Here is a 20,045-nt window from a genome sequence, read left to right on the forward strand (position 1 = left end):
CTCCTTTCTCCCTCTCTCTCTCTCCTTTCTCCCTCTCTCTCTCTCCTTTCTCCCTCTCTCTCCTTTCTCCCTCTCTCTCCTTCTCAGACCTGGCGATGATCAGCTGATGCGGTCACCTGACGGAATCAGCTGACACTATAAGTCGAGCGGTGAGGCCGGCTTTTTACCGCCCGGCCGGCTAAACTATCAGCTGATGCTGTCGGACAGGAGTCTGCACTGAAGTGTGTAGTTTGTTTTTTTGCACTGATGCATCAGCTGATTGTATAAAAGCCGTTTATACAATCAGCTGCTGTGTCATGTGAATCAGGCCCTTGAACCTGACACATCATCTGATCGCTTTGCCTTCCAGAATACCGATCAGATGATATTGGATCCGGATTGGATGGTGCGGGGCCCTTGAGCCAGGATTTACTTTATTTATATTAAAAATATTTTTCTGTGTGTTGTGGTTCTTTTTATCGGTACTAGAAATTGATGGTGGCCATGTCTAATATTGGCGTGCCACCATGAATTTCGGGCTTAGGGCCAGTTGATAATATACAGCTAGCCCTAACCCCATTATTACCCAGCAAGCCACCCGTCACCAGGGCAGCTGGAAGAGTTGGATACAGCGCCAGATGATGGCGCTTCTATGAAAGCGCCATTTTCTGGGGTGGCTGCGGACTGCAATTCGCAGCAGAGGGGCCCAGAAAGCTCAGGCCAACCTGTGCTGTGGATTCCAATCCCCCAGCTGCCTAGTTGTACCTGGCTGGACACAAAAATATGGCAAAGCTCACATCATTTGTTTTTAAATTATTTCACGAAATTCATGAAATATTTAATTAAAAAAAGGGCTTCCCTATATTTTTGGTTCCCAGCCGGGTACAAATAGGCAGCTAGGGGTTGGGGGCAGCCCGTAGCTGCCTGCTGTACCTGGCAAGCATACAAAAATATGGCGAAGCCCAAATAATTTTTGGGGGGGGCAAAAAGTCCTGCATACAGTCCTGGATGGAGTATGCTGAGCCTTGTAGTTTTGCAGCTGCTGTCTGTCTGTATGGAGGAGAGCAGACAGCAGCTGCAGAACTACAAGGCTCAGCATCCTCCATCCAGGACTGTATGCAGGAGTTTTTTGCCCACCAAAAAATGACGTGGGCTTCGCCATATTTTTGTATGCTAGCCAGGTACAGCAGGCAGCTACGGGCTGCCCCCAACCCCCAGCTTCCTATTTGTACCCGACTGGGAACTAAAAATATAGGGAAGCCCGTTTTTTTTTGTGTCCAGCCAGGTACAACTAGGCAGCTGGGGATTGGAATCCGCAGCACAGTTTAGCCCGAGGTTTCTGGCCGCCTCTGCTGTGAATTGCAATCCGCAGCCGCCCCAGAAAATGGCGCATTCATAGAAGCGCCATCATCTCGCGCTGTATACAACTCTTCAACAGCCCTGGTGACGGTGGCTTGCTGGGTAATAAGGGTTAATACTGGCTTTGTTTTACTAGCTAGTATTAAGCCAGAGATTCTTATTGTCAGGCAAGTTTGACTCGGCCATTAAGAATCTCCAATAAAGATTTAAAAAAAGACACCACACATAGAAAAAATACTTTAAACAGAAATAAATACACAGATACATTAGAGACTCCATGATTATTACTCCCTCTCATCCCTCCACGATCCGGCTCTTCTGTCTTCTTTCTCCTTCAACACTTGCAGCTCTACTACATCAGCGCTGCATAGGAAGAAGGCGGTGCTCTTCCCCGAGCTGCTGCTTGTGAGCGGTGACGTCACCACTGACAAGCGCGTTGCTATAGCAACGGTGATCTCCGTTATCGACCGGCTATGGAAGCCAGTTTATAACGGAACGGGGAAGCAGACCGGGAACCTGACCGCATGCCAGAGCATGTCCCCGGTACACGGCGATACACAAACGATCACCGCGTACTGGATAGATGCACTCACAGGTCCTACATGACGCGTCATAGTCATGTGACCAGTCTGTAGCCAATGAGATAACAGACACGTGACTGGTCACATGGCTATTTTGACGTCACGATAGGTCCTGCATCACTGCTGGCAGTGCTGGTTACCGGGAAGATTCAGCGATTATCGGATGGAATAGCGGCAGGAGACAGAGTGCAGGACGCGTCTCGGGGACCGGTAAGTGTTATGGCAATGTTTATTAACTGTATGTGTGCATTTATAATGTGTTTTTATGTGTTTGTGTTTGCCTCCCATTGTTTCCTATGGGGTTCGAGTGGTTCGCTGAACCGAACCCGAACTAGACCTCCGTTCGATGAACCAAGCTCGAGCCGAACCGCGACCGGTTCGCTCATCTCTACTCTAGATTTGTTCTCTTGATGCAGGAGCCGCCATCTATTGTATGAAATATCTTGTTACATTAATTAGTCTAGAATAAAGCTGAGATTAGCAAATTTGAAATAATTTACTTATCACGGTTTGATCAACTTTTTCATTTGCACAAATCGCCAATATTACTTTACAGATAATTGCATCTTTGCGGCCAAGTGAGCTTAGAAATAGTAATGATTATTGTATATTGCACCAACATAGTTCAACACATACGAAGAAGAGTGAGAAGCAGGGGCATACATAGAAATTATTGGGTCCCATAGCAGAAAACCAAATTAGGCTTAACCACAAACAAATATTCAGTGGGGTATAGGAAATCCAGGTAGGCCAGAGTTTAATCCTAGCACTATAGTCCTTGATTAGGTGCACCTGCATAGCTATGACTAGAACCAGACATTGTGTTCACTTGTGGGTCAGTTAGGGGGGAGTTGAGGAAAGTGGAGTGTACTAAGACTGGAGAAAAGAAAGCCTGTGGTCTAAAAGTGTGGGGTCTATATTTACCAAATAATCCATGATTTTTTAGATATTACTGTATTATTTTATTATGTTACAGCTTAGAAGAAGGAAAGAACAGGGGTGAAACTTTGTTAATAGTGATGTCTGTCAGGAAAGATCTGACACAAAGATTCGGCTCCCTGCTGTGACTTACAGGAGCCCTAGTAAGAGCCACTGAATTCTCTTAACTGCTCTTACTGGGCATAAAATTCAGGTGTTTAGTCATCGAAGCCCCACCTACCTGAACAAAACCCCGCCCACTCGGCAAATTAATTTGCCCGTTGTGGGTGGGTGGGGTTTAGCCGCGGATGAGCGTGGTTTCGGCGGCATTAACACAAGATTAAATATGTGTCCACCTGCGGTGAACACATATTTAATAGGGAGCCAAGAACAATCTGAAAGATCCGGCTATTTTGGTGAGCGGGGCCATAGGAACTGGATCACCAAAAAGAGCCGGACTGCCCATCACTTTTTGTTAGGGCTCAACCTGAGAATGAATAGGCGTAGATGTGAATGCAGAGCATCATGTGAAGTATCTGCCCACCGCAGAGTCAGAAAGTAAGGTCGGGGGCCACACGGGGATTAGTGCGATCCTCGCATGACACTCAGCTCACGCTGGCAGCACAGGGGAGGGCCAGTGCTGCGGAGGAGAGGGAGGGATTTGTCATAGACTTGCATGGGTGCAAGTGGAGCAGGATCGCAATGCATAAGCAGCATGCTGCGACTGGTTTCTCGGTCCGATTAGGACCGAGAAAATAATCGCTCATGGGAGTGGGCACATAGGGTAACATAAAACACCAAAAAACTGAGCTGTAACAAAAAAAACAGTAAACATGCACGTTCCAAGCATGTAAATGGCAGCCTTTAGACAAGAAAAAAACAAAGAAAAATTGTATGAAAAATACCCTGAATAATAATGAATAAAATGCAAGTGCTTAATGACAGGGTACTTAGTGTATACATTTTTGCAAAAAGGTAAGAAGCCGTCCCACCTCGTCACGGTGTACCCATCTGGGACGGTCCCTAACCAACTAAAGTTAAAACCATTATATATACTTGACTTGTGTCTATCAAAACTCCAATGTGGATGGTAACAAGTGGTCAGCTGGGTCCCAGATTAAATACACAACAAAGTGGGAAGCAATTGGTTGTTCAGCCTCAGTATAAGGAGGGCTGCGCCCCCAACTTGCAATAAAGCAAGATAGCAGACAAAAAAACACCAAAAAAACTGAGCTGTAACAAAATAAAAACTGTAAACATGCACATTCCAAGCATGTAAATAGCAGCCTCTAGACAAGAAAAAGACAAAGAGAAAAATTGTATGAAAAATACCCTGAATAATAATGAATAAAATGCAAGTGCTTAATAACAGGGTACTTAGTATATACATTTTTGCAAAAAGGTAAGAAGCCATCCCACCTCGTCACGGTGTACCCATCTGGGACGGTCCCTAACCATAGGGTAACATAGGACTTTTTTTGAATCCTTCTGGTCCAGCATTATCTTTTGTGTATCCAAGAAAAACAGACATTTTAAAAGTTAACAAAAATGCGATATCTCAGGTGTAGAAAAACACCATGACAGGCCGTACATCCTCTCTGAGACAAAAGGAAAAGGCCATTGCTAGTAAGCGCTTAAGGACAAGATTATATTTCACCCATTATAAGGGACAAATTGTTGATAAAAGGCCAGTTTAAAAACATAATTGTTGGATTAGTTCATCTTTTATAGAATGAGGGTTTAACTACTGTACTATTCTTCTTAAACATTTCATAAATGACATGTTTAGTGATATAATAAAAAAAAATGTTAAATGTATAAATGGGTGTTAACCCCTTAAAGACCCATGACGTACTGGGTACGTAATGGATCGTGTACGGTTAATTCCCGCCCCTTGCCGTGGGCAGGCCACGGCGATCCGCGCACATATCAGCTGTTTTCAATAGCTTCCACCCGCGATTATTAACTCCTTACATCTCGCTGCCACAATCTGTCAGCAAGATGTATATGTGCGCCGCCATTATCCTGACTTACCCCGCCCCCATCGGAAGTCACGGGACATGATCACATGACTTCCAGTAGTTGCCATGGTAGCACAGGGTCATGTGATGACGCCTGTAGCTAAAATGAGTCATTTACTCTCAATGCCGGAATACAGCCGGCATTGAAAGTAAAGCAGCATATCTGCAGATCTTAGCTCTGTAGCTGTGATCTGGTGATATGGCAGAGTGATCAGAATGCTGATCGCTATAGTCCCCTAGGAGGACCAGTAAAATAAAAAAAAAGTTAAAAAAAAAAAAGTTTTAAATTGAAAAGAAATAAAAAAACCTAAAAGTTCAAATCACCCCCCTTTCACCCCATTGAAAATTAAAGGGATAAAAAAAATATACACATATTTGGTATCGCCGCGTTCAGAAATGCCCGATGTATCAAAATATAAAGTCAATTAATCTGATTAGTAAATGGCATAGCAGCAAAAAAAATTCCAAGGGGTTAAAAATATTTTTTGGGGTTTTTTTTTTGTTTTTTTTTTAATCATGTTGTTAACATATAATTAGAATGAGACTGTTAGAAAATCCCCCTTGATATCACCACCTTTTTTCTTTTGGTTTGTTCAATGCATTCAGGTTGAAAATGTTGACCAAGTTGTGTTATGATTAAGATGGATTTATTCTGGCACTTACGGTATTTGTTTTTTGTGTTTCTTTATTGTTGCATTTAAATGTTGTATTCAGTAATTTGTAATTTGAAAAGAAAAAGGAAGAAACTCACAGAAATATAAAATCAGATGATTCAAGGCTTAAAAAAAAAATAAAAATAAAATCTGATAGGTCCCAAGTAGTGATTAGCGAGTACTAAAAAGCTCGGGTGCTCGAGGCTCGGGCCGACCATCCCAAGATACTCGTGTACTCGGCCCGAGCACCGAGCCCAATGTTATCCTATGGGAGACCCGAGTATTTTTGTGAAATGACCCCCGGCAGCATGTAGAAACCCTAAAAATGGCACAAAAGTCTCAGAAGAGTGCTCAAATGACATGGCAACAGCATGGGGAAGACCCCTTGAAGCATTTATCACTCAAAAGTCACAGCTGTGAACAATTTTGTCCGCGTTTTACGCCATTTTTACGGACTCACCAGAAAACCTTCCAAAATTACACCAAAATGAATTTTCATGGCGGAAATGTTAAGGGCACATACCCAATAGTGAGATAGAGCTGGTGTATGTTACTTTTTGAGATCAATACATGAAAGATTTTACGTAAAACATTGTGTGGCACTCCGATGTCCCTGAGAAGAGACGTACATAAAGGCCTCTGAGTCTAATGTGCCCATTTTGAGGAAGTGAGTCTTTGTAGTATTTTCCTTTGCCAGGGCAGTCAAAAATTGTGAGGTTCACCTATGCCCCTGCATACAGACGTGCATGATGGCTTGTAAACCTGAAGTGCCCATTGTAAGGAAGTGGGTCTATTGTAGTATAGCCCTTAGACAGGGCAGCCAAAAATTGGGAGGCTCCACGTTGTCCCTGGATAGAGACGTGCATGATGGCCTGTAAACCTGAAGTGCCCATTGTAAGGAAGTGGGTCTATTGTAGTATAGCCCTTAGGCAGGGCAGCCAAAAATTGGGAGGCTCAACGTCCCTGGATAGAGACGTGCATGAGGGCCTCAAAACATTAAGTGTGCATTGTCAGGAAATGGGTGTATTATAGTATAGCCCTTAGGCAGGGCAGCCAAAAATTGGGAGGCTCCACGTTGTCCCTGGATAGAGACGTGCATGAGGGCCTCAAAACATTGTTCCCATTGCAAAGGAGCGGGTCTCCTGTCGTTGTAATGTCCATTCTGCAAAGAATGGGCGAAAAAATTTACCACTGGGGGTATACCTGAAACAAAGGCCTAACTATTGTAACGGTCATCATGGTGGCGCATGAGGAGAAGGAGGAGCAGTCCAGCGATTATCCAAAGTCCAGAAGTGTGTACCCATGGGTGACTGGAGGTACATGGCAAATTCCCGTTACAAACTTTAAATTCCGCTCTCATTTGCTGGTGGTGTGGTGAAGTCTGGCCCAATCCAACCCTTGTTCATCTTGATCAGAGTCAGCCTGTCAGCATTTTCAGTTGACAGGCGGGTGCGTTTATCTGTAATGATTCCACCTGCGGCACTAAAAACACGCTCTGACAAAACGCTAGCGGCAGGGCAGGCCAGGACTTCCAAGGCGTAGAGAGCCAATTCATGCCACGTGTCCACCTTGGATACCCAATAATTGTAAGGCACAGAGGAATGTCGGAGTACAGTTGTTCGATCTGCAAGGTACTCCTTGAGCATCTGGGCAAACTTAGGATTTCTTGTGGCACTACCCCGCACCTCAGGGGCTGTGGTACGTGAGGGGCTGAGAAAACTGTCCCACATCTTAAAGACTGTTCCCCTACCTCTGGCGGATTGGACTTGTGCCTCTCTCGGCTGTACGCCTTGGTTGTCCACTGATTCCTGACCTATGCCGCTAGCGTTTTGTGAGGGGAATGCTTTGCCTACTTCCGTGACTATGGCCTTCCGGAACTGCTGCATTTTGGTTGACCTCTCCGCCTCGGGAATAAGAGACATAAAGTTCTCCTTGTAGCGTGGGTCTAACAGTGTTACCAACCAGTAATGATTGTCGACCAAGATGTTCTTAACGCGAGGGTCACGAGACAGGCAGCTTACCATAAAGTCAGCCATGTGCGCCAGACTCTTAACAGCCAGGACTTCAGTAGCCTGACCAACACGATGACTGAACATGCTGTCCTCCTCCTCCTCCTCCTCCTCCTCCTCCTCATCTACCCTGTCCTCTGGCCAGCCACGCTGAACCGATGATATGACTGGTGTGCATGTCATATCCTCAATTTGGCCGGAGAGTTGCTCCATGTCTTCATCCTCCTCCTCGTCATAGTCCTCCACTGCACGTTGTGATGAGACGAGGCTGGGCTGTGTGTTATCACCCACACCCACTACTGTTTCTTGCTGCAACTCATCGCGCTCCGCCTGCAATGCATCATGTTTGTTTTTGAGCAGAGACCGTTTTAGAAGGCAGAGTAGCGGTATGGTGACGCTAATAATGGCGTCATCACCACTCACCATCTTGGTGGAGTCCTCAAAGTTTTGGAGGATGGTACATAGGTCGGACATCCATCTCCACTCCTCAGGTGTTATGTGTGGAATTTGACCCATTTCCCGACGGCTTAGGTGCTGCAGGTACTCAACAACTGCCCTCTTCTGCTCACATATCCTGACCAACATGTGCAGAGTTGAATTCCAACGCGTGGGGACATCACACACCAGTCTGTGAGCCGGAAGATGCAAACGGCGCTGAAAGCCGGCAAGGCCGGCTGAAGCAGTAGGTGACTTTCGAAAATGTGCAGACAGGCGGCGAACTTTTACCAGCAGATCAGACAGCTCTGGGTATGACTTTAGAAACCGCTGAACCACGAGGTTGAGTACATGGGCCACGCATGGAACATGTGTCAGCTGGCCTCGCCTCAAAGCCGACACCAGGTTCCGGCCATTGTCACACACGACCTTTCCTGGCTTTAGGTTCAGAGGTGTGAGCCAGTGATCTGCCTGCTGTTTCAGAGCTGTCCACACCTCTTCTGCATTGTGGGGTTTGTCACCTATGCAGATTAGCTTCAGCACAGCCTGTTGCCGCTTCGCCGAGGCAGTGCTGCAGTGCTTCCAGCTTGGGACTGGTGTGGAGGGTAAAGTGGATGAGGATGCGCAGGAGGAGGAGGAGGCTGAAGAGCATGACATTCCGGAGCTGTAGAGTGTGGGTGAAACCCTGACTGAGGTAGGGCCTGCAAACCTTGGTGTGGGAAGGACGTGTTCCGTCCCTCGCTCAGACTGGGTCCCAGCTTCCACAATATTAACCCAGTGTGCCGTCAACGAGATGTAGCGGCCTTGCCCACAAGCACTTGTCCACGTGTCTGTGGTTAGGTGGACTTTGGGTGAAACAGCGTTGTTCAGGGCACGTGTGATGTTTTGTGACACGTGGTTATGCAACGCGGGGACGGCACACCGGGAGAAATAGTGGCGGCTGGGGACCGAGTAACATGGGACAGCTGCCGCCATCAGGTCGCGGAATGCTTCAGTCTCCACCAGCCTAAAAGGCAACATTTCCAGCGCAAGCAGTCGCGAAATGTTAGCATTTAGAACTGTGGCATGTGGGGCGTTGGCAGTGTATTTGCGCCTGCGTTCAAAGGTTTGCTGAATGGATAACTGAACGCTGCGCTGGGACAAGGACGTGCTTGATGATGGTGTTATTTCTGCGTAGGCAACTGCAGGTGCAGGACCGGAGGAGGCTTGTTCGCAGGCAGCATGGACAGGGGATTGGCTCGCATGCACAACCAGCGAAGACGTAGCAGTGACATCAGCAAGCACTGCTCCTCCACTCTGTTGTACTTCCCACAAACTTGGCTGACATGTGCCTGATCATGCTGGTGGTGGTCAGGCTGCTAGTTTTGGTACCCCTGCTGATGCTGGCACGGCAGGTGTTGCAAATGGCCTTTTTAGAATCATCTGGAGCCAACTTAAAAAACTGCCAGACTCGGGAAGACCTAACATTTGTACAGGCACCTTGTGTCGTGTTGTTCCGGGGAACGGTTGCCTGACTTCTGCCTGGAGCCACCACCCTGCTTCTTACTGCCTGTTGGGATGCTACGCCTCCCTCCCCCTGTGCACTGCTGTCCTCACTCTGCATATCCTCCTGCCAGGTTGTGTCAGTTACTGCATCATCCACCACGTCGTCTTCCTCTTCCGCACCCTGCTCCTCCTCCTGACTTCCTGACAATTGTGTCTCATCATCGTCCACCCTTTGTTGAGACACGTTGCCAACTTCGTGAGAACGTGGCTGCTCAAATATTTGGGCATCTGTACATACGATCTCCTCATGACCCACTTCAACATGAGCTGGCGAGAGGCCAGAATGTGCGAATTGAAACGTGAACAGCTCTTCCGAGTGTCCAAGTGTGGGATCATTAATGTCCGAGGACGTGTACTCAGCCTTGTGGTAGGAAGGAGGATCAGGTTCTGAAATGTGCGGTGCAGTATCACGGCTACTGACACTTGACCGTGTGGAAGACAGAGTGTTTGTGGTGGTGCCAATCTGACTGGAAGCATTATCCGCTATCCAACTAACAACCTGTTGACACTGGTCTTGGTTCAAGAGCGGTGTACTGCTGCGGTCCCCAAGAATTTGGGACAGGACGTGCGAGCGAGTAGATGTGGCCCTTTGTTGTGGCGAAATTAGAGCTTGCCCCGACCTCGGCTTCTGCCTGCACCACCATCACGTCCACTTCCTTGTTCCTTGCCAACGCCCTTGCGCATTTTGCAATGCTGTGCTGACGTGTATTCACTACACTTGTGCGTTATATAATAGTTTGTGAAAAACGCACACAAGTGCACCTGTACGCTGCCACCGACAGGCACACACGTGCGGTTTTTAAATGCAAGCACGGACGCACTAAGAACCTAACCGGTTTTTAGGAGAAAAAATTACTGAGAAGTCTGACACTATCTTTACTGTTTTAGACTGTACACCAGCCCCAGATATGATGAAGGCTGGTATACGGTCACCACTAGGAATGGCCATATACCCTGCCTGCCTGACTGCCTGCCTGCCTGTATACTGCTACAATAGTCCTGACAAGGACTCTTCTGGTCACTAGCCTGTATTCCGACCTGGCTATACCCTGCCTGTATATAGCAACAATAGTCCTGAGAAGGACTCTGCTACTGAACTCCGACCTGGCTATACCCTGCCTGCCTGTATACAACTAGAATAGTCCTGAGAAGGGCTTCTGGTCACACTGTTTGCAGCCCTGCTACGGAAATAGCTATAAAGGGCCGCAAACCTTTCCCTGAAGCAGCGACCCTCTCCTTGCACTGACTGTCTGGATGGCTGTGAGCAGAGCACAGCGCGCCCGCCGGTATAAAGGCTCGGTCACGCTGTGCGGGCCGGCCAATCACTGCAATTCCACAACTAACAGGGCTGTGGCATTGCAGTGGTCTGCCAGCCAATCCCTGCATGAGGGCTGGCTCTCAAAAGAGCGCCAACATGCAGGGATGAAGACCACGAGTACAGCACGAGTATCGCGAGATTACTCGGTCCCCGCCGAGTAGCCCGAGTACAGTGATACTCGTGCGAGTACCGAGTAGTAACAAGCACACTCGCTCATCACTAGTCTCAAGTTGGATCACTGCACAAATATAACTAAGAACCCAAGTAACACATGTGCATTTTTCACAATTTTAAAACACCTTTTTTTTCCACAATTGCGCATCAAAATTTTGAGTTTTGATTTCTCCAAAACAAAATATAAAGAAACCTAGTCTTTTGACATATCAAATGAAAGCCGGTACCGTTCTGAGAAAAATTATGCCTCTCCCACCTATTTGTCTTACTTCTAGCCTGAGATATGATAACAAATGTAAAGCTATACCAGGCCAAAATTTGCGCATTTTCAAAACTTTAAAAATCTGTAAAAAATTAACTGACAAATGGAAACAAAAAAAAGTAAAATGAAATAATTAAATAATAATAATTAAAGAAATAAAAGCAAGAGACAATCCCTCGTTCACCACTTTATTAGCTCCTAACCCCCTCCCTGTAACCTTCAACGTAATCCTTGGTGATCCCACGATGTCCACCGATTGTCATACAACCTATGGATCCTCATTCAGAGAACGAAGCTTCATAGTTCACTCTCAGTCATTTCTCACAATTTGTGACTTCAGTAACATCACCGCTCGTGAGCATAAGACATTCTGGGTCTCGCGTTGCCCTCCTTGAGACCCGGCAAGGGCGGTGAAGTTATGTAAGGTTACTGATATCATCACCACTGTCACCGGGTCATGCAGAGGGCAGCGCAAGACCCGAAATGTCTCACGAGTGGTGAAGTTTCTGGGAGTAACATTTGAAGCTTCATTCTCTGAATGTGGCTTCATAGGTTGTATGACAGAATCTGTGGATATTGTGAGATCACCATGAATTACATCGGAGCTGCGGGATTTTTGGAGCAGCTAATAAAATGATGAACGAGGGACTGTCTCTTGTCTTTATTTTTTTTATGTCTTTCAGGTTTCTATTTTCTACTATGTCGGATTCAGTGGATTACTTCAAAATCTTCATGGCTTTTTATTTTTTTTATTTTTAAATAAGTTGGTGAATGAGAGAGTCGGGGTGTGGTGTGTGTTGTGTTTTTTTTTTTTTTTTTTTTCTTCCTCTTTATACTTACTGTAACAGGTTAGTAATTGCGCTGTCTGATGGACGCCTCTCCATTATTAACCACTGGGCTTGATGGCAGCTGACCCTACACAGCAGACATCAACCCAAAAAAATATTACCCAGATTGCAATCAGCAAGACCTGGGGAAAGCACCCGAATTGGCACAGCTAATGCATGCACCACTTCTGGTTGCAGTTGCATTCTGGTATTTTTAGGCTGGGAAGGGATAAAATAACCATGGGCCTACCCAGCCTGATAATATTAGCTTGCAGCCGTCTGTTTAACCTTGGCTAGTTATTAAAAAATAGGGGGAAAACAAATCTTTTTTTTTTTTTTTTTTTTTTTTTATTAAATGATTTATTTTTTTTTAGCTTAAAACAGGCTAAACACCCTTTATTGCCACATGAAAGGCACTAAAGGGTGCAAGTTTATAATATGTAGGGGGTGAGACATTATATGGCTGCAGAATCTCTATCTATTCTATATAATCTGTCTATTCTACATACTTAAGGCTGTGTGCATGTGTTTTTGCCGAGTTTTTTTTTTTTTTCAATATTTTTTTTGATTGCTGATTTGTTACAAAGCATAAAGCATACCCTGTTGGCAGCAAAATCAATGAGACTCCTGAAGTGTCATGTACACAATGTTTGTTCATTTCTGACTTGCAGATTTGGATGTCAATTCTTTCAGAGCTTTTGCCGTATTTTTTTATACGCTTTTTTTATTGCCGATTTGTCACAAAATTTGAAGGAAATCTTGCTGTCAGCAAAAATCCTGAAGTGCCATACACACAAGTGAGCGGATATGCAGGATTCATGCGGAGATTTATCTGCATGAAAGAGCGAACAAACATTGATAGTGTGAACATACCCTAAGTGCGTTTACGCATCGTAAACACACCTAAAACGCATTTCAAATAATTAAAAAACTGCATTGGGTCTCTTCTATTTTTGATAACTGGCCACGGTAAGGCAGACAGCTGTGGGCTGGTATTATCAGGCTGGGAAGGTCGATGATTATTTGGTCCTACCCAGTCTAAAAAATAACAGCCCGCAACTTCCCAAAATTGGCACATAAGATGCGCCAATTCTTGTGCTTTTCTCCGGCTTTGGCTGATTTCCCTGGTGCATTGGTAATCGGGGTTATATTTTTTGTTTGATGTCAGCTGACATCAAGCCCAGTGGTTAGTATTTGAGATGCATCTATTGGAAATCGCCATAATTAACCCAGTAAGTGAAATGTGGAAAAAAAAAAAACACACAAAGGAAAAAATAGTTTCTTTGAATGAAGACACCCCCCGCCCCCCACTGTTCCTCATTCAGCAATTTATTATTTTTCAGCAATTCACAGCTGACATCAAGCCCAAAAACCTTTACCTGATTGAAATTGCACCAGGGCAATTGGGTATGAGTCGGGGCAAAGCGCCAGAGATGGCACTTGTAATGTGATGTGCCACTTCTGGGGCAGCTGCAGGCTGCTATTTTTAGGCTGGGAAGGGCCAAAGAACTATGGGCCTTCTCGGCCTTATTGCATCTTCCAGCTGCCTGGTTTACTAGTTATCAAAAATGAGAGGGACCCTACGTAACTTTTTTCAATTATTTATTAGTTTAAACAAGGCTAAAAAAAACTATTTAGTGCCTGATGAAAGGCATTAAAAGTGCAAGTGTAGAATATGTAGGGAGGGAAACTTACTTTGTCAGCTGGAAGTTGAAAAAATAGTTTGTGACAAGCATCGCATCAATGGGTTAAAACCATTGATATATTGACCTGCTGACGTCTTGCGGCCAGCCAATTACATTAATGCCAGTAGCCACATGCCTCCACCTGCGGAGCCACAGAGATTTTCTTTACATGGGATCTTTATGATTTTACATAGTCATCCTCTTCCCATTCAGGTCCCTACAAGATCGGATTGTCTCAGTGGACATTTTCTATATATAGAAGAGTTTTAATGATTGATCCGTCAAGGATGGATATGGACCGGGACAAGATGGCAGAGAGGATATTACACCTCACCCTAGAGATCCTCTTCCGGCTTACTGGAGAGGTGAGAGATTCTGATGACGTCACATTATATCTATAATGGCTCCACTCCGGGGTCTGAGCCCAGATTACTGGATGGACGGTTGTCTGGAGTCCCAGCTCCTCATTTAAGGTTTTCTTACTGAGACATTGCTATTTCTATTCCTTGCAGTTTGTGTGAATCCCGTTCCAGTTATGTTCTATTTTGCTTTATGTAGGTTTTGGACGGTTTACATGTATTCTGTTATTCTTTATTTATTTTTTTGTACCGTTCCTGTATGACTGTTTGCACGTTCCTAGCCCTGTGTCTCTCCTTCTGCCTGTTTGCACTTCATTTGCTGGTTATTATTATTTTTGTGTTACACTTGGTTTATAGCTTATGGTGCAGTCATGGGGTCAGCAAATGACAAGTGCGGGTGCTATTACATGATCTTAGGATAGCAACCTCCGCTGGCAGGCAGAAACAAGTCAGGGTCAAGTACTAGCTAGGGATGAGCAGACCCGGACTGGGAAAGTCCGGTTTCAAAGGAACACGTGTGCCAGTCCCGAGATTCCAGGTGTTTTGATCCGGATCTGGCACTTGAGAAATTAAAAAAAATAAATAAAAAAAAATAAAGGAATAATAAAAAAAATAAGAATGAAGCCAGTGCTTCTTACTTACCGAATCGCTGCTTCCAGGTCGCGCATTCACTTCCTGTGCCACGCATTAGGCTAATCGCATGTGCACTGCTTTCCCTGCTCACCGGAAGTCCTGGCCTCTGTGATTGGTTGCCGTCAGATGTGCCCTAGGCTTGTGTGACCGCGTCTGACGGCAACCAATCACAGGCGCTGTATGAGGGTCATTATTGTGGTCTAAAAATAAACAAAACAATTGGCGTAGGATCCCCTCATATTATGATACCCAGCATAGATAAAGCATATAGCTACAGGCTGCAGCCTCCAATCCTGCACTTATCTTGTCTATCAAAATTACACGAACTGTATGTGGCTTTTTTAATTTAATTATATAAAAAAAAAATTTTTTTAAAAACAAATTGCAACCTGTAGCTGCCCGAGATTGTCGCACCCATTAGATTCGACAAGCTCGGCACTTTACCCGGTTCTTCCCGACTGCCCTGATGTGGTGGCAGTCGGGGTAATAATGGTTAACCCCTCACAACTGTAATTAAATCCAAAATTAGTGATGGGAAGGGGTATATGAGACCCCCCCATCACTAATCCAGTAAGTAAAAAGAAATAAACACAAACACCGAGAACATTTTTTTTTTTAATAGAATACAAAAAAAACCTTTTTTTTCCCAAAAATTCCAGTACTATTCCAGCCTCCTGATGAACCTTGAATCTAAAAGGGGAAACACGTCAAGGCAGAGTGATCACTTAAGGGAGGTAATTTATCTTTTTCTTCCTCTCTGGTTAATTCATGTGGTTTATTGATGCATTTATTTATGCATTCTGATATGAGTGGCGGCCATTAATTATCTATAGAGGTAGGGTGATTTTTTTCATAATGGAATTGACTATTTTTCTTCCGTTATATTAATGTTGATTATTAATATCCTGCTTTGTGCATAACTTTATAACTGTGGTCATCAGAATGCAGGATATATACAGTATCTTGGAGTTATGCATTATGCAGTATATATACTCCTTGTCACTGATGTGAATGGGGCCATATAAATAATCTCCCTGTGATGGTTCATATACATGTTAAAAATTGGATGAGGATAATTTTTGTTTTGATATATTATTGCATATACCTCGGAATGTATCCCTAGGTTGTGTATTGGTATTTCTCGTCCAATGATTTCTGACTTATTGTGGCATTAATAATTCTCTCGTTTATTAATCTGCACATGTGTATTAGACCAAGGAGTTCAGAGATTATACCATCCACACTTGGACCCCATTTTTGGTAGTCATAGTTGTTATTATTGATCCACTTAAAGTGACAGGGTACAGAGAGGGTCAGATGACGTGGAAAGGGGGCGCCCAGAAACTTATGGTGTCATACCCTCTGTTGTCAGGCAGAAACAAGGTCCCTTAGGGTATCATAGGGACCCTGTAACAAATTCATTTTTTCCATTCCCCTCTACTGTCCCTGTACTGTATGTGTTCACTAGCACTGGGTATTAATACATTATTTTAAATAATTTCAATGAAGATAATAGTTTTATTAGATTCTGAGGTTTTTTTCATATTTTGTATTCAAGACTCAGTCCGATTTGTATTGTATTTGAGAGTTTTTAGACAGCGCACCTTTAGCAAAAACCCCATCGTGCCCCGCTCCCTGCCAGCCCATTAACAGTGACCGTGCCTGCCGGGGAGCGCGGGGCAGCTTCCACCCCCTGCCGGCACTGTCACTGTTAAAGTGCTGGCGGGACACAGCCCTGCACTTTAACAGTGTCCGGGAGGAGCGGGCAGTCAGTTCTAAAGGGCTGGCGAGGTACGGCCCCTCACTTTATACCAGAGTACTTGTGGTCACCAGAGGTCATACCGGGAGAACCCGGGTATGATCACTGGTGAACTGAGTAACATCACTGCTGCCAGCCGGATCCTTCTTGTCAGTGTTTCCCGGAGCTTGGACAGATTGGACATGTTTTCAGTCTCTCCAGGCTCAAATGTAGCAGAGCCAGAAGTGTTGTGGCACTTCGTGTCGAAGCGAGCGTTCTAAGAAGTGACATGTCTTTTCTTTCGTGCGCTCTGCCTGCAGCTCCCGCTCTGTCTATGGGAGGGGCTGCACTCAGAGCGCATGAAATCGGCTTTTTTTTTTCTTTCATTACGGACTCTTTCTGCAGCGATTTGAAGCGCACGTGTGCTGTTCAAATCTCTGCAGAAATTTCTGCAGTGACAAACGCTACGTGCGCACATAGCTTAACTTTGACAAGTATTTGGATGACATGGAGCAGGCAAAGCGTTGCCGCAAGGAAAAAGATTTCACTCCGTCTCCTATAGCAGCAGATTGACCAGATTTCAGCAAAATTTTTCACTTGCTCTCAAAGAAATAGAAAAATTCAACCGTTCATTGACACTGACAGTGCATGAGGCAATTCCTTTATACCCGGATATTGTTAGAGATGTTGTCCATGTGGTTACGGCTTTGCCTCCAACCCAAGTTACTGTAGAGAGGTTGTTCTCTAGCCTTAAAATTCTTAGGTCAGATTTGAGGTCATCTGCGAAGGAGGATCTGATGGAGGCAATTCTATTTCTTACAACAAATTCATAGACTGCACAAATGTTATTTAATATGCTTTTGTGCTTTTGTTGAAAACTGTTTTTTTGCCACTTACATAGTGTATTACATAGTGTTATATATAAGTGGCAAAAAACAGTTTTCAACAAAAACATACTAAATAATAACATTTAGTATATTACTTATATTTAAGTGAAAAATGTATTGTAGTACAATGTGAACATCAGACACTTAATGTATTTTTCGCTTTCTAAGATGCACTTTTGTTCCCCCAAATTTTGGGGTAAAGTAGGGGGTGCGGCGGGGGGGGGGGGGGGGGGGCCTGGTGTGTGTATGTATATGTGTGTATATATATATATATATATATGTATATGTGTGTGTATATGTGTGTATGTATATATATATATATATATATATATATATATATATATATATATATATATATATATATATATATATATATATATATATATATATATATATACATATACATATACACACACACACACACACACACACACACACACACACACACACACACTACAGAGTTCAGGGGAGGTGGGAGCGTTTGATCTCCTGCTCTGGCTCATATAATATTCACAGCCGCTGTCCATCACCATGGTGCTGACACCGCGGCGATGGGCTGGGGCAGCGGCGTATATTATATCTGCCTGCGCCCTCCTTTGATCGCACATGCCCCCCCTGTGTTAGATATGGCCCCACATACTGCTGCCCATAGTAAAATAAAACACTCTTTACTTACCCCCTCCAGCGTGTCTCCCCGGTCTCCCTCCTGCCGCTATGATCATGCACGCAGAGATGATATCACTCTGCCGTGCCGATCACATGACCGGCCGAGAACCAGGAAATGCTGGAGGCCGGAGCTCAACCCCAAGGAGGGAGTCACGAGGCAGGACAGTGCTGGAAAAGGTAAGGAAAGAGTTTATTTTACTAAAAGCAGCAGCATGGGGGCGATATCTAACACAGGGTGCTGTGTGCAGCCACAAGAGGGGGCCGTGGTCCAGCCACAGGGGACATGTGGCATCACTGGGGGACGTGTGCCAGCACAAGGGGGCTATATTCAATAAAAAGTGGCCATATCCAGATTAAGGGGGCTAATTTTAGGATGGGGGGCTATGAGGGACATATACCCTATATGATTTGTTAGACGGACACTGGCATTATAAGACGGACCCCATTTATTAAAAAATTCTCAATTCCTTCACCAAATTTGGGGGTGCGTCTTATAATCAGGTGCGTCTTATAAAGCGAAAAATACGGTAATCATTTTTATGACACAATAATCAAGATATTTAGAACATAAAATATATTTATTGGAATACAACTTTAGAACCCAAAAAACTGTAATAAATTGTAAATATATATTATACATGCACACACAAGATATATGTAATCTACTGTATAGTACATATTGTATAACATTACAGTTACAATTACAGTTTTTTGTATTCTAAAGTTGTATTCCAATAAATTTATTTTATGTTCTAACTAAATATCTTGATTATTGTATCATAAAAATGATTAAATGTCTGATGTTCATATTGTACTATACATTTTTCACTTAACTATAAGCAATATATGCGGGAGTCGTGGAGTTGGAGTCGGTGCAAGGGAAATTGAGGAGTCTGAGTCGAAGGTTTGGCTTACCGACTCCACAGCCCTGGCATTTACAATCACGAAATTTTACACAGACACCTCATGTGACTCAGGGAAAGTCATAGACTATGTTTTGACAGGAAAATTTAACTCCACGCTTTACAGTTACTCTCCAAAATCCTGCCTCCATTAAACTGAATGGAGGTCGGAGCTACAGGCTATTAATAGCAACTATCAGTGGTTGCTATAGGAACAAAATAAACTGTTAGTATAGGAAGCTTATGTGTGAAGTAATATGATGTCGGTGGGGAGACTGATAGAGAGAGACAGAAAAAGACAGACAGACAGAGAGACAGACGTGGAAAGAGACAGACAGAGAGACGGGCCGGGCAAAGAGACAGACCAAGTCAGATGGGAAAGAGAGAGAGGGCTCTTCTCCACTTGCGATTTCTATGTGCGAGTGCAATCAGATAGAAAATCGGATCTCACTCGCATCAGTGTTAAGCAATGAGGCAGTGTCCTCTTGCTAAATGTTTTACGGCACGTCTCGTGCTCTCGGTGAAATCGCAGCATGCTGCAATTTCACCGAGTCTCAGCTCTCGCACCCCCATGCAATCCTATGGGAGCAAGAAAAAAAATCAGAATCCGGGTGGCATGCGCATGTCACACGGATCCTTGACACTTGCATACCGTGTCAGACTGGCTACCGGAGGAATCTCCAGTAATACTAGTCCTGGCTGCGGTTACATGCACTGCACTCCGGAGCTGTCACCTGAGCTCCAGAGTGCAGCCTGAACAGCGAGCGCCGAGTGATTGATTCCCCGGCTATTGCTGTTCAGTTCAGCACAGCTGCAGACAGACCGGGCAGAACTCTGGAGCTCAGGTGACAGATCCGGGGTTCAGTGCAGGTAACCGCGGCCAGGACTGGTATTACTGGAGATTCCTCCGGTAGCCAGTGCTACACTGCTTGCATAAACACTCACATAGCACTCATATGATGCTCGCATGTCATACGAATGCTATGTGAGGAAAAAAACACGCACCGTACGCAGACCACACGCAGGACATACACAGGACACTCGACATTTGTAGCCGAGTGTCGCTGTGAATTTTTAAAAACGCAAGTGGAGAA

General features: G+C 44.6%; 1 pseudogene; it reads left to right on the forward strand.

Moving 5' to 3' along the window:
* Positions 1–20,045, forward strand: part of LOC142312025 (uncharacterized) — a 164,905-nt pseudogene that overhangs the window by 105,713 nt on the left and 39,147 nt on the right.

This window comes from Anomaloglossus baeobatrachus, chromosome 5, assembly GCF_048569485.1.
Source record: "Anomaloglossus baeobatrachus isolate aAnoBae1 chromosome 5, aAnoBae1.hap1, whole genome shotgun sequence".
NCBI classification, from domain to species: domain Eukaryota; kingdom Metazoa; phylum Chordata; class Amphibia; order Anura; family Aromobatidae; genus Anomaloglossus; species Anomaloglossus baeobatrachus.